This window comes from Manis javanica, chromosome 13 (assembly GCF_040802235.1).
Source record: "Manis javanica isolate MJ-LG chromosome 13, MJ_LKY, whole genome shotgun sequence".
NCBI classification, from domain to species: domain Eukaryota; kingdom Metazoa; phylum Chordata; class Mammalia; order Pholidota; family Manidae; genus Manis; species Manis javanica.
The window spans coordinates 55,920,466-55,935,524 of NC_133168.1; the positions used below are offsets into that span (position 1 = coordinate 55,920,466).

The following is a 15,059-nucleotide window of genomic DNA, read 5'->3' on the forward strand; positions in this document are numbered from 1 at the left end:
GGTAAACTGAAGGAACAAAACAGCAGCAGAATCACAGAACCCAAGAATGGACTAACAGTTATGAAAGGGAAAGGGACTGAGGAGAATGGGTGGGAAGGGAGGGATAAAGGGGGGGCAAGAAGGGGGGCATTATTATTAGCATATATAATGGGGGGGCACGGGGAGGGCTGTGCAACACAGAGAAGACAAGTAGTGATTCTACAGCATCTTACTACGCTGATGGACAGTGACTGTAATCGGCTTTGTGGGGGGGACTTGGTGATGGGGGATCTAGTAAACATAATGTTCCTCATGTAATTGTAGATTAATGATACCAAAAAAAAATTCTAATCCACTCATTTGATTTAAATATCACTAGTTTGTAGTTTTACCATCCTTTTTTTGCTGGAAATGAATTTCTTGGTTAGGATATGTCTACACTAGAGATGAATAAATGTGAAATATAACTGAATGCTACATGATTTCATAACTGTAAAAGCATATCAATCAGTTTGTATTGGCCTATGAAGATCTCTTCCTGTTTATTTCAATACAAGGTTTAGCTCCTATGTTCAGTGGGTTTTTTATGGTGTCTCTCTGGATTCTAACACATGCTGTGATTCAATGCCAAATTCCGTTGCCGAATTTATTGTAGCGGCAAAAACTACAAATGTACCTTTTTCTCTCTGGCATCTGAAAAAATGTTTGCCTTCTTTTCTGAAACCAGATTCTTAAATCTACCTTTCTTTGTCATCCTTTAACTCATTGTCCATATCTTAAGAAAGCTTACTTAATATGTAAAGTAAAAGCACTTTCAGATAGGTGGAAGTGTTTCTATTTGAAGTAGGAAAGGGGATCCCAGATCACACTCCAGAGTGAAGGTGAGGCATTTCTGAGGCAGTAGAATTGGGAGAAATGGGTTTTGATTTAGACATCAAAATTTAAAGTCTACCAACTGTTTTCAAATGGAAATTTCTTTTTAAATTAAAATGCTCTAAAATCCTTGCTCATAAAGTATACCAGATTGGTAAATCATTAGAAAGCATTTGCAAATAATAAGACATCATCAAATACTAATGGAAGAGAAGTGGAGCTTAAGATTATCTCTGTCCTAGCATGACCTCATATCAATCCAGCACATGGAACATTTCTCCTTGTTGTCGGATTGGACTTCACAGTCAGTTTGGAAGTAGGAGTTCTTCATTTTACTTCCTTTTTTAAAAAAACAATTATCTTTATGATAGAATTATGAGTATAATGTGTTGACTTTTAAGGTGTAAAGAAAGTCAGACATTTATTCAACAATTATGCAGGGCTGGTTATCTTATATACACAGTGTTCTCTTTCCTTTTCTCCTCTCCTCTGAGCCAGGGAAACATTTCAGTTCTAAGAACCACTTCTTGATGTTGGGATGGGCAGGTACCTGACTGAGCACATGGCCTAGGGCTGGTTTGGGAGAGCTGTGGCTCAAAGAAGGGGAGTGCTCAGCTAATTGGATTTTATTTATTTATTCACTTATTCATTCCTTCAGTATAGACTGAGTACTTGCTATATGCCAGGCAGTGTGTTTGCAGGATCGGAGCTCTGAACAGATAGATCTAAGTTGACCTGAGGTTGAAATTGCTATTGAACGGCAGGAGGCCCAGACAGTACCTCAGGGGTGGCCTAGAACAGATAAAGGTTTTATAATACTGACCCTACCCTATTTCAGTTCTCCCCCCTTTGGGTAGAGGTTTTAGTTAAATTGGGATCTTAGTTGCAGTAGTTCATGGTCAATTCAGGACGATGCTAAAATTTTCCTACACTTGTTGAAACATTATACTTTAGGAAGAACTCTCATAGGAATTAATTTAACTCACATTTCTGTAAGGTAGAAGGCTGCAACCTGCCAGTATCACACCTGACCATCTGACCACTCTTTTCTTACCCCCACCTGCCTTCCCAAGGCTTAGAGAAGAGGTCAGCAAACTGCATAGCCTGTAGACCAAATCTAGTCTGGGCCAATTCAGCTGTTTTTGAACAGCGTGAGAATTAAGAAGAATATTTATTTTAAAGGATTTATAAAAATAAAGAAGAATGTGCAATAGAGATGGTATGTGGCCTGCAAAGCCTAAAATATTTACTGTCTATCTTAGTCCATTTGGGCTGCCATAAAAAGTGCCATAGACTGAGTGGCTTATAAACAACATAAATTTATTTCTGATAGTTCTAGAGGCTGGAAGTTAGGGCCAGCATAGTCAGGTGAGGGCTCTATTCCCAGTCACAAATGTCTCCTGTGTCCTCATGTGGTGGAAGGGGCAAGCTAGCTCTCAGAGCCTCTCTTATAAGGGCACTGATCCCATTCATGAGGGTACCACCTTCATCACTAATCATTTCCTAAAGGCCCCCCCTCCTAATAACATCACTTTAGGCATTAGACTTTCAACATAGAAATTTTGGGGGGATAGAAACATTCAGACCATATAGTACTGACCCTTTACAAAAACAGTTTGCCAACCTTTGGCTTAGAGGCTCATGTTCAGGTCTTCATTCTGGCTAATGACTATTAGTATAATTCACCCTGGATAATCATTTAGAAATATTAATAGTAATTCAAAAACTTGTCAAAATTCTTGTAACATGTTCTTAAGAACAAAGCAGTTTCAGCTTACTCAAGAGTATGAAGAATGCCAGCTTAAAATGGGTTGTCCTGGGCCAGTAATTTGTCAGAACCTGCTTGTAAAAGGTGATTGTGCATCTCTTTCCCAGCCGCATGTTTAGTGATGTCAACTTGGTAGTCTAAAACTGCCCATGTTGTAAATAATGGCACCATATACATTGGCAAGATCAACAAACTGAGGGCTTTTCTCTCCAGAAAACTGGTTTTGAGACACTTACCAGTACACCAATCTCTGTCATTTGATACCTGAAGTCACTTATAACCCAAACAGATTTACCTATTCTAGAAATAAAAGGAATTGTTTTAAAATTTCACTGAAGCTCATTTTGACAGGACATTGATATATTTTCTTAGAACCCAAAGACAAGGGCATATGTAGACATATATCATTGATACAAGGAGAACAATAAAATTAACTATATTATTGGGTTATTGTGAGAAGTTGTGTTAATACCTAAAAGTTTTCAGCAAATTTTCAATGGCAGAGCATTTAAAGCAGTGCCAATATGTGCTAATTATTTTATCAATGTTAGTCTTTACATACATACATTTCAGAGAAATCCCATCTGGGTCTCATCGGGAGATCATTTTGGGTTTGGAGTCAGAAGAATGGGCTGTTCATTGTTCTGCTCTTTACCACTTTGTATCTCAGGCAAGTCAACTTCAGCGTGCCCGATTCTACTCATCTGTAAAAAAAACTTAATGTCACCCACCTTGCCAGTTAGGTGGGAGGATGAGACAAGATAATAAGAAGGAAGGCACTTTGCTAATGGTAGCATACCACATAGATGTAAGACATTGTTATCTCCAACAATATGATCTTGAAATGTGTGCAGGAAGACTCAGGCTGACATCCTGTTGAAAAGAAGAAATAAATGAGTCACATCTTCCTTTGCCTGTCATCCTCTTCTGTCAAAAGTGGTGAATCACTGGCCAAAAATGTCATAAAGACTCATGAAAGTTTTTATTCCTGGAGGGGCTCTGATGGCTCTTTGTGTGATAGCAAAACTAAACTGTTGACTAGAAGCCAAGATATTGAACTCTACTGCTATAGAAAACAAACATGAATCTGGTCAATAAAGTTCATTCATTTTTCTATTATGTAAAATATAATTTTTATTAAAGTACTTTATTTTACCCTCCCTTTAAAATATAGTTGTGCTCTGTATTTGCAAAAGTGATTTTGTATTGGTAGAATTTGATTACTACTGCAAATGTTTGTGAAGAAATTTGTTGTCAGGTACTATCCTGAAAATATTCAGTAAGGTAATTAAATGATGAATCACGAATAAAATAACTACAAATTAAACTTACAGTGTATGGTTGACTTGGGAGACAGCCATACATACTCTTGTTGATATTTTCTAGTAGGTCTCTGGAGCTTCACTACTCAAAACTTTAACGTGCATGTAAATCATCATGGGATCCTGTCACAATGCAGATTTCATTGCAGTTAAGTGTGTGGTAGAGCCCAATATTGTGCATTTCTCACAAGCGTCAAGGTAATATCCACGCTACCCTTCTGCAGACCACACTGTGAGTAGTAGTGATAAAGGCCATGCAGTATTTAGCAGAAGGAAGATTCTTTGAACCTCTGCTGATAGACTGCAGATTCTGTTCCAGCTGCCAATTGTTGACATCTTCAGCAACTGAGCTAATGCACCTTGTCTTGCCTAAGGTCTGAACTAGTTGAAAAATGAAACAAAAAGGCAAATATTGAAGCCAGTGTAACATCTTTATTACTGACGGGAGTCTAAAGTGGAGGATGTGGCTTTGCATGAGAGCCAAGTTGGGGTACTCTGAACTCAGGCCAACTTCTCCACCTGCCCGAGTAATGTTGTGCATTGATTATATGCCAGTCAAGCTATTAAGTTTATAAAACCTTGCTAACATTTTTGGGGTACCCGATTTACTGCTATGGGTGTCTCACAGATGGTAAGCAGGCTTAACTCAAAGGTCAAGGTGGTGTGGGCAACCATTACCATTACCACTGTTGTTGCTGATGATGGCATTGCTCCCATGACCACTTGGAGATGCTGGGTGGTAAGAGATACAAATGAGAGATCGGGGACAGACCTGCCGTGTGGGGATGCTGTATTAAGTCCCTTTTCCCAGCTGGTCCTAGGCGCTGGATGCCCTTCCTCAACCCCATCTCTCTCTAGAACTGTGCAGAACCAAAAACCCCACTGCCCAGGTTTTCTTTCAGGCATCACCACCCACTAGCTGTGTGACCTTAGCTGAATCATTTTCCTAAGGCTGCCTAACAAAGTACCACATACTGGGTGGCTTTGAACAACAGAAATTTAATACTTCACAGGGCTGGAGGCCAGAAATCTAAAAGCAAATGTTGGCAGGGCTGCTTCCTTCTGAATTTCATGAGGGAGGACTTGTTCCAGGCCTTTCTCCTGGTGGCTTCTGGTGGTTTGCTGGCCGTCTTCAGTGTTCCCTGGCTTGTGGCAGCAAAACACCAGTCTTTACATGGTATTCTCATGTGTGTATGTCTGTCTCTTTACCTGGCATTCTTTTTATAAGAACACAGTTACAGGGGATTAGGGGCCCACCCTCCTGCAGTATGACACTATCTTAACTAATGATGTCTGCCACTAACCTATTTCCAAATAAGATCACATTCTGAGGCCCTAGGGATTAGAACTTCAACATACAAATTTTTGAGAGACACAATTTAACTCCTAACAACAAATTATTTAACTTCTTAGTGCCTTAATTTCTTCACCTGTAAGACAGGGATATTAATAATACCTATCTTGTGGGGTTGGGATAAAGATTCAATTATTTGACCATGTAAAGCTTTTTGAGACATCCTCTCCCTGGCCCACAGTGAGCAATTGGTGTCAGCCATCATAATTGTCCACCGTGTGTGCAAATTCTGACCCTGGGAAGATTTTCTGTTTTGGATTTACACTCCTCCCTCCCCAACCACCACCCAAAGTTTTTAACACATACATAAAAATAATAGAAAATAGATGTACTAAAATCCTGAGGGGGTGAGATTTTGGGTGCCAAGTAGTCATAGAAACTTTCATGGAGATGGTAGCAGACCTTGAAGAAGGGGAGAAAGATTCAAATGCTTTTTTCACAGTCCCTTTTTATGGATCAGATCTGGGGGACAATTACAGATCTTCAGACTTCAATTTCTCATCTATAAAATGGAGATAATACAATTATTTCAACAGTTAAGTGAGACATTGTAGACAAAGTGCCTGTCTGATGGCCCAAACATAATTGTGCTCAATGAATATAAAGTTTTACTGTGGGTAAAGACTTGGGCAGATCATTAGGATGTGGACTGAGGCTTTTGAGCAGTGCAAACCTGGGCTTAGTAGTTTAGTAATTCTGCATCGGAGTACAATGACAGCCAGTTTCCCACTGATGACACAGGAGCACAGAGACCATACTGCTTGGGGGGCCTCTCCTGCAGTGGCTGTTTGGCCCTTAGGAGAAGCTGGTTGAGTTGAAGGTGGCACCTGGAAATATGGCCATGGGGGTTGGTTAGCATGCTGTGGGTATACAAAGAGGCAAAAGACTGATTCCCCTCTGCTATTTTTTTTCATGTACAAGTTCCTTATTCTAAACTAGGAATATCTTATTCCTTCCATACTTTCAGATAAACTGACAGGCAAGTTTGAAGAAAGCATGTTTGCAGCTCATAAAATAGAATAGGCATTAACTTCTTCTTAAAGATTCATGGGCTATGATACTATGATACTATGGGTGTGTTTGAAGAAATGGTATTTTTATTAAATCTATGTTTGGGTTAAGGCTGTTACCATATATGTCACATTTAGATCACAACTTTTCACAGAAAATACACATAAGCACATCTATCATTAGAAGTACAGTAAGCATAATTTCGGATTCTTTGGTATTTGGGATGGCACTTCAGTATCGTGGATCTGGTCATTATTGACAATTATTTATCTTAAAAACTTCAATTTCTCATTTTAAAAATGATAGGGACTCTCTTGTCCCCTCCTGGCATGAGCCAGGAGCTCTGTCCTTTCACTTTGTCTTTAAATAAAAGCCTCTGCCTTCCTCTCCTAAAAAGAAAATGATAGTTATTGTCATTATTAAATGAGATAATGTAATTGAAATGCCTATCATCACATAGCTCTAAGATTTGTGGTTCTAGATGCCCAGTGTTCTTCCTATTTGGGGAGAATCCAAAGATGGGTGGGAGATAGGACTTGCTGTACCCCAAGTAGAAGTCAAAGGGTGTCAGATGCTTTCTCTACTCAGACAGCTGGCTCCCAGAGCATGGCTGGGTGGCCAAAGCATGGCTAGTCAGATGCTCCCTGTGGGGCTGGGCATCTCAAAGGCTCAGGGCCACTTAGATATTTGTGATGGTGACTGTGAGGCTGATGGCTCAGCAGTGGAGACCCAGGATCAGCAGGTCCAGCAGGGCATTAGCACAGTTCTCCCAACTAACTAAAATCCTGGGAACAAATTCATGTTTTCCTTAAATTAGCCAGAAAATCTGTTATTGTTTGCAACCCAAAACACTGAGGAGTACAAGTTTCAATTTTAAGTTTAAAGTACATGTGCAAAATTGCTAGTTAAAGAAACACTCTGGCTGGTGGATAGTTAGTTTCTCCTGAGTTTTATTCCATAATACAATCAATGGTTGTGAAAGAAAACCTGGTTAATTCAAAAGAAGGCTACTTTCTTGATATTCCAATATAAATAATATTTCCTAGGCCCAGAAAACAGGGTTTCAGCCATTCTCTAGTTGTTAGCCAAGAAGACAGAGGATGGCTTAGCATCCTGGGCTGCCTGGATGTGTTAGTTCCATCCTGTTGGCTTCTCCTTCAGCTTGGGAGACTGCGCCCAGTCTCAGTTTCCCACAGGACCAGTGGCTTCCTCTCTCATTTCCCAACGCCCACCAGACCTCAGAGAGACTAAAAGGCAATACCTCTGACATCCACTGGTAAGAGAGCAGCAGGAACATTGTGTCTGCTGACATGCTTCAATATTAACAGGCAGATTCCTGTGCGTAAATCACACAGCAACACCACATGGCCTCTAGCCATTGTATCAGAAGGTATTTGCCCTTCAGATGATATTGAAGAACATTTGTTCAGTTTTTAAAGTTAAATGTCATCTGTTTTTGAAATTTTCATTGTGACTTAAAGCCAGTAACTAAAAAACAAAATTAACCCCTTATGTCGCCAAAGTTCCAAGCTGCTCTTCTGGACGGACCTCTCACTAACCAGGACGGTTTTCTTGACAGGAGAACTTCCATTTCCTTCCTTTCTCCCCCTCTCCCTCTCTGCTCTCCCACATTCTCTTTCTCTTTCTTTCTTGTGGCAAATGTATGATGTTTGGTTTAAAGTACTTGGAATGATGAATTTTTCTGTGTCTTCACTATTGTCTCCCCACCCTGCCCCGACCACCTCTTGCCTTGGGAATCTAGAGGGCAGAGAATGGTCTCCTATAAATCTCTGATGGAAATAGGTTTGCCACCTGATAATACAGGAAGACATTTGTATCATTTATATTCTGGGTTGATGACAAATTCATCTTATAAAATTGGTTAATTATGCTGGGGTTCAACTGTTTATTATACTGGGAAAGTGGGGTTTGGGGGCAGTCCAAGGTGAGAAGATTGGTGGTAAGGGAAGACTCAGTTTATAGCTTTTACTAGCCGTAAAATCTGAAGCCTTGCAAAATCTCAGTAGTGCCCAATTACATAAAACCAAGATAATTTTTCTTGCATCATCAGTATTTAAAAGCCACTTGGTGGGCCTTGTTTGGACACCTATGTTTTTGAGGCATGTGAAGAAACAACTGTGATCACATTTATAGTATTCCATTGAATAATATGCTTCAGATTCAAGACATGTGATTTCAAATTTGTAATGTTTACAAGTATTTCTGCATCCAGAGTACCCAAAAAAAAAAGTTAAAATGAGGTAAGATCATGAAAAAAGGAGGCAGCTCATTTCCCCCACCTTCTTTGCTTTTTAAGAAACTCCCTCTTTGGACTGTAATGGGGTATGTCGGGGGGACTTGGTGATGGGGGGAGTCTAGTAAACATAATGTTCCTCATGTAATTGTAGATTAATGATACCAAAAACAAAACAAAACAAAACAAAAAATCTCCCTCTTTGGACGAATGCATTTTCATGATGGTTCTTTCACTCTAATTCTTAAGTATTTTCAAAATCACTTTAAAGTCTTAAATGACTTCTTTCTGTGCCAAGCAGTCATATTTTGCAGCAGCCCCTTCTCTTACCAGCTCTAACATACAGAGCAACATACTGACATATGTCTGGAATATGGTAAAAGGGATGTTATCTTTCAAAAATAAACAAAGGAAAAATGTAAGTAACCAGATCCAATAAAGAGGATGCTGGGAACATCATGGTGTAGTAGAAAAAAAATGTTACTTTTTCTTGCATCACTGATATTTATAAGTCACTCGATGAGCTATTTTGAGACAGCTTCTGTTTGTACCATGTGAAGTTAACAGCTGGGTCACATTTATAGCCTTCCACCCAATAACATGCTTCAGAGTCCAGGTTTAGGATTTCAGATTTGCAATTTATAAGAATATGTGCCTCCTGATAATCAGAAAACAAACTTTTAAGTTGGATAAAATCATTGAGGAGGTATATTTTGCTACTGCAAAGTTTTTAGTTTTGCCTTAACTCTTTTTGCAAGTAAAGGATTACCAGTAGTATGATAGGTTTTTCTTAACATTACTTTTGAATCATAAGATCTTAAACCATCTCTCTTCTACCAATTAGAATAATAGTAGCAGCTTCTTTCCGTATCTACCATACAGTGCAAAAATGTAACCCTCTGAACGATTGAGAACACTATTTAATGTGGAATATTATCAAATTTTATGATGAGTCTTGTTGAATTCTCCAGTCTTTGGAGCATAGTGTGTTGGGAAGAACATGGTGTGTGCAGCCTGACCAATCCATGTTCAAACAGCAGTTCACTTAGACACCCCTGCACTTTCCTTCCCTCTTGTATGAAATGGGTAAAAAACTGCCAACTTTACAGAGTTGTTTCAAGAATTAAGTAAGAATAACAATAATAACTAAGATTAATGAAGGAATTTCTGTGGGCTAGAAACTGTTGGGAAGGAAAAACTTTTCCTCTACCCTCTTATGTTCTGTGTCTGGGGGCCTCTAAATTTAGCTGACAAAAGAAAGATTTGCAGGACAGAAGGAATACAAATTTTATAATTTTTATGTGCCCAGTTTACAGAAAAGAAGGGAAATTTAAAGGAGTGGTTAGATTAGAAGCGTATATAACAGAAAAAGCTTCTAATTCGTCCCACCTTAACAATGAAAAGAGAGTTTGGGCATTTGGAGACTATAAATTATAGGGAAATAACTAGGAAATATATGGAGGGACTAATAGACAAAGGTTATTTTAGTAAGGCTTGTTTATGCAGACTTATCTTGGTGCTGACTCTGTCTCCTGTGATAAGGGTCACTTCACTTATCCTAGTATAGGAGTGAGGAAAAGTTATGCCATGCTTACAAATAAAAATTTATGCCTTATGTGTATGTAGATAAAGGGAGAGAGAGCAAAAAACTCTTCCTGTATCTGTTTCTTAATTGCTTTCAGTTAAAAAAATGCCAAAGTGACATATTTCAGGGTGGCATATCCTGATCCCTTCAGTACTGTGACCAGGGCTTCACATAGACTTGATGCTTCATGCATATCAAGTGCACATGGAAAAAGTGCCACATCAATTAGGCCAGAGAAATGAGAATTTGTCCTCCCTTCCTACATCATTACAAAGTCTTGTAAGAATGATTTTCTAGTGAGAACATAGCCTAGTGGACAGATACCAATGTGCTTTACCATTTCTCTATAGGTGAAGAGCATTTAGATTGTTTCCACTTGTTGGTTTTTTTTTTCTTAACAGTAAAACTTACACTGCAGTGAATATCACTATGCTTAAATTTGTATCTGCATTTTGAAATTTTCACCTTTAAAATAGAGGCCCAGAAATACAATCACTGAATCAAGGGATAGGAACACTTTAAAGTCAATTTGCTTCCCAAATTGGTTGCCCTAATTTATTGCTTTCATCCCATCCTTGCTATTATAATTTAATTTTTTTCTAGTTGATAAGTATGGAATAGTGCTTTTCAAAGTATGATTTTAACATTACTAATGATTTAAATAAATTTTCCTATTTATCTATCCTTCGGTGTTTTTCTTGTTGATCCCTAAGAACTCTTAATATATTAAGATGATTAACTCTGTTCATTATCTGTGCAAAAAAAAAATCACACCTTGCTCTTTGTCTTTTAATTGTATTTATGCTAAACTTCAAGATTTAGAAAATTTGAAGTTTTATGGTATAAAAATCTATCGGTCTTTTTCTATTATAACTTATACTCTTTTTATAATTAAAATTTTCACCTAGAAATCAGAAAAAAATTGTTAAAGTATTTTCTTCTAAGTTTATTTTTAATGGAATTTCTTATTTTAATTCTTTGGTCAGTCTAGAATTTGTTTTGCTTTTGGTGTGAAAGGAAGATGAGAGTATTCTTTTGATGCCACAAAGATGGACCCACTTAACTTGACTCCCATTAAAAATAAATGAACAAAGACATCTAAAGAAAACACCCAAAGTCAAGAAATCAATTAATGGATTTTTTTTTTCTTGGAAAAACTGTCTTTACAAAAGAAGGAAACTTAGAAACTTCTATGTAACTTTGGGGTTAGCCTAGGATTTTTAAAACACAAGAAAATCTCTTTTCTTTTTGTCTTAATTGTTTAAGACATAAAAAATATGTTACTTTTACCTTATTCTAGGGTATCCATATCTGTTCTCTTGGTATATAAAGACTTTGAGACTTCTAACACATCTATATCAATCTGTATTTATATATCCCTATCGATTTCTATCTCTTTATCTCTTTCTCTATCTCTCTACATACATGCATACATTCCTCACTTGGCCATGGCTCATCTGCTAAACATTGTGGAAAAAAGATCCTCAAGGTGAATGAGAAGCTTATATCTGTGATGCACAGGACTTGCTGGGTTAATCCTCTGCCATGCTGCAAGTCAAGATCCCAGGAGGGTATTCTGATTGCGATTGAAGCATACACATAAATAAATCCCCAGCCAATGCTTGATTTGAATAGATATATGGGAGTTGGGGACAGAATTGACCAGATGCTGGACCATATGATAAACACAGAGGGTCATGGTGTGGTATAAAAACCGAGCATTTATATGGTACAGCTGGCCATGAATAATCTTCCACTAATTTATAAGCAGGAGCATCTGTTCTCTCGCTGCCACTCTTCCAATTTTTTAATGGCCTTCTCCTTAAGTCTCTTGTTTAATTAAGCAGCGCCCCCACCTCACCCCTCCCCATGCACCCTCATGCTGTGGGAAATGACATGGCCCCAAATCTACCTTTCAGAGAAGAAAGGAAGAAATACCTCCAGGAAGATTCTTGGTCCCATTTGGAAATAGACTTCATTATTGGCTTTCTGAAATGGTCTTTTAAACAGAGCATCTTGGGCTGCCATCCTTGAGCCAGGTCTTTCTCTATAAGGAGACATTTTTCTCTGCCCCCAATCTATCTATTTAGGCCAAATTAAAGCAGTACATTGCTTTTAGTCAGAGGTGATATTCGTTTCTGTTTAATTTGAATCAACTGGCATTACTGGGGAATACACAGGCAAGATCGGGAGGCAGGGTATGGTGCTCTCCTCACCTTATAACTCCCCTCAAAAGAACAAAAACAAAAAACCCCACAAAAAAACAGAAAACCACCTTTGAGAGGGCCTGTCTCCCTTCCTTCTGTTACCACTTGTGGGGTAAATAGAAGTTTTCACCCAGAATTTCCCACTGGCCTTAGTCCATTTACATACCAATGGACATTAACTCTGGCAGAGCCTCTGGTAGATCTGGGGCAAGGGGTGGAGAGAAAACAGCCATTCTCTCCTCCCCTCCATTCCTGGTACCTAATTGGCCTGGTGCCCACCAGTCACCAGGGACACGCCCATGAAGTTCCTGCCAAAGGGGCTGGCAGCAGGGTGAATGGATGCTGAGGCTGCAAGGGTTGTTCAGAGCTGGGGCTGATTAGTGAACCCGACTGAGCTGTGAGCAATAAAAACCCCTTTCTCCCAACCTGCGCTTTCCCTTGTCTTCCTTTGGTTTAATCGAAGTAACAGAGAACTTGGCCTGGGCTGGGAACCCCCCTTACTTCCAGAGCTACACAGCTTTTCTTTCTTCTCCCTGCCAGGGCAGGGTGGGTTATGGTGGTAGCAAGCCCTTTGTCCCCTGCGAGACTAGGCCCAGCTTTCTACTACCTCTCTGTTTGACTCCACTGATATATTAGTTGGTGGAGGCTTAGGATATTTTTACTTTAAAAATGACTTGTACCACTGATGTTCAAAGGAATGAACACCAAGTTCCTGGGTGATTCTTATGAGTGCATGAGGCTGAGGTACACGAATTTAATCACTATGAAAGTAGAAGATATCCTTGAGATCATTTAAGCCAATGCATTTCTCAAAGAAATGCAAATTATTGGCCCTGTATTGAGTAAGAACTCTGGAGGAGGTGCTCAGTGACCTGTGTCGTAACAAGCCCCTCAGATGATTCTCATGTAGGTTAGAGTTGCAGACTGCTGGTTTACACCAGCCCTTTCCAGTTGTCCTCCATTTTACAGATGAGGAATTGTGGCTCTCTCTTCTCTTACTGTGGGACCTTGGGTGTTGACAGAGGGATAGAAACTATAATGCCTAGATGAGTGTGAAAAGGTTGGAAAAACAGATGGTAGGTGACTATTGAGGATGAGGCATCAGTGAGTATGGTCCTCGACTCCCTCTCCCTAACCCCAGACTGAGGGATCGTGTCTGTAGATAAGGACTCATGTTCCAAGGGGACTGCTAAATGACATGAACTTCTGAAGAGCCATGCCCTTGTGGTATACCAGAGCCTGGGTTTTAATAGTGACTTCCCACCAAGAAATCCCCTGAGAATCCAGACACCAAGAACCCCCAGTTTCCTCTAGGGAAACACATGTTTCACTCTTGGTGAAGTTTCATCTCTGTTTTTCGTGGTTAGTTTCTACTCATTCTCAGGGTGATTAATGAAAGGCTCTTCTAGTTAGTGAGAAGGACATCTAAAATTGTAACCTATGGCAGATATTGATGTGGTTTAATCATATGCCTTCCTCCGTCACACGGGTAAGTGTTCAACAGATAGTTCAGACATTCCTACTATGCTCAGAACCAGTGTTCCCAAACTTCAGTCATTGACTAGAATTTTCACAATGTTTTCAATATTCAGGTGCAACGCACTGTTGTTTAATATTTTTCCTTTTGAAAAACTATTCTAGAATAGTTTAAAATTTTTAAAAATTATAAAGATAATACAGAAATTTCTCCTATACCCATACCTAGTTTCCTCTATTATTAACATCTGACATTAGTAGGGCATACTAGTTATAATTAATGAACCAATGTTAATATGTTATTATTAACTAAAGTCCATACTTCAGATTTCCTTAGTTTTTGGTAATGTTCTTTCTGATTCCATCTAGGATACCACTAAATTGAGTTTAATCATCACTTTATATTTGGTCCTAACCCAGACCTATTGAACAGTGAACTGAGAGAAAATTATGAAACTCTGGCTATTGCTGTTGCTATTAGTATTAAAGCCTTTGTCTCTGACCCAGCAGTCCTATTTCTACTGCCATTATCAAAGAAACTTTGACAGGCTAACTTATTAGCTTCCAAATAGGCTGAAATAGCAGAGTTCTTACAGTTTATTGTACACAGTTGAAGTATTCAAGAAGGAGGTGGAATGTATTAAATTCATAAATATTTAAAATTATTCAATCAAGTTATAAATACCCTCTTAAAAGTGATTATTGAAACAGATTTATAAACAGAATAATAAGGTTTATGAGTTGAACTGAAACTCAAGCAATGACAAGGGACTTGAATTTTTGATTTTTCATAAATCAAGTATTAATTTAAAAAAATCACAACATTCCCCGACTGATTTTTTTCTAGCACAAAGCCACTGTTAAGGATGTCATTAAATTCATACAGATAATACTGAATTGTGTGATCTTGGGCTGCTATCACATCTCATCCTAGAATTAAATTTACCCAGACTGTTTCTAGCCAACAATGACAAAGCTCTACTGCCCTCAAGGGTATTTGAATTTTAGCATAAGACAAACTGCTTTATCCAAAGAATAAATCTCTAATGGTGGAACTTGGGCACCAATATGGGACTAGTGCTCCTCAAGTCATGTTATGAGGCAGGCATGCATTTTGCAGATTCAAAGGATACAGTAAGGGCCCCCTATCTTAGTCTCTACTGAATCCTCATGACATAAAACTGGCACTTAGTTGGTGCTCATTAAACATGTGCCAAAACATTGTGGTTG

At 38.7% G+C, this 15,059-nt stretch overlaps 1 long non-coding RNA gene across 1 annotated transcript in view; it reads right to left on the reverse strand.

The window, feature by feature from the left end:
• LOC140845481 (uncharacterized) overlaps positions 1 to 10,909 on the reverse strand; it is a 33,873-nt gene extending 22,964 nt beyond the window's left edge. Inside the window, exons 1-2 of the long non-coding RNA XR_012124273.1 lie at positions 3,420 to 10,909; positions 3,187 to 3,324 (exon numbers count right to left, since the gene is read on the reverse strand). This is a non-coding gene — a long non-coding RNA (uncharacterized lncRNA). The remainder of the gene's footprint in view (positions 1 to 3,186; positions 3,325 to 3,419) is intronic.
• Positions 10,910 to 15,059: the final 4,150 nt, after the last annotated feature.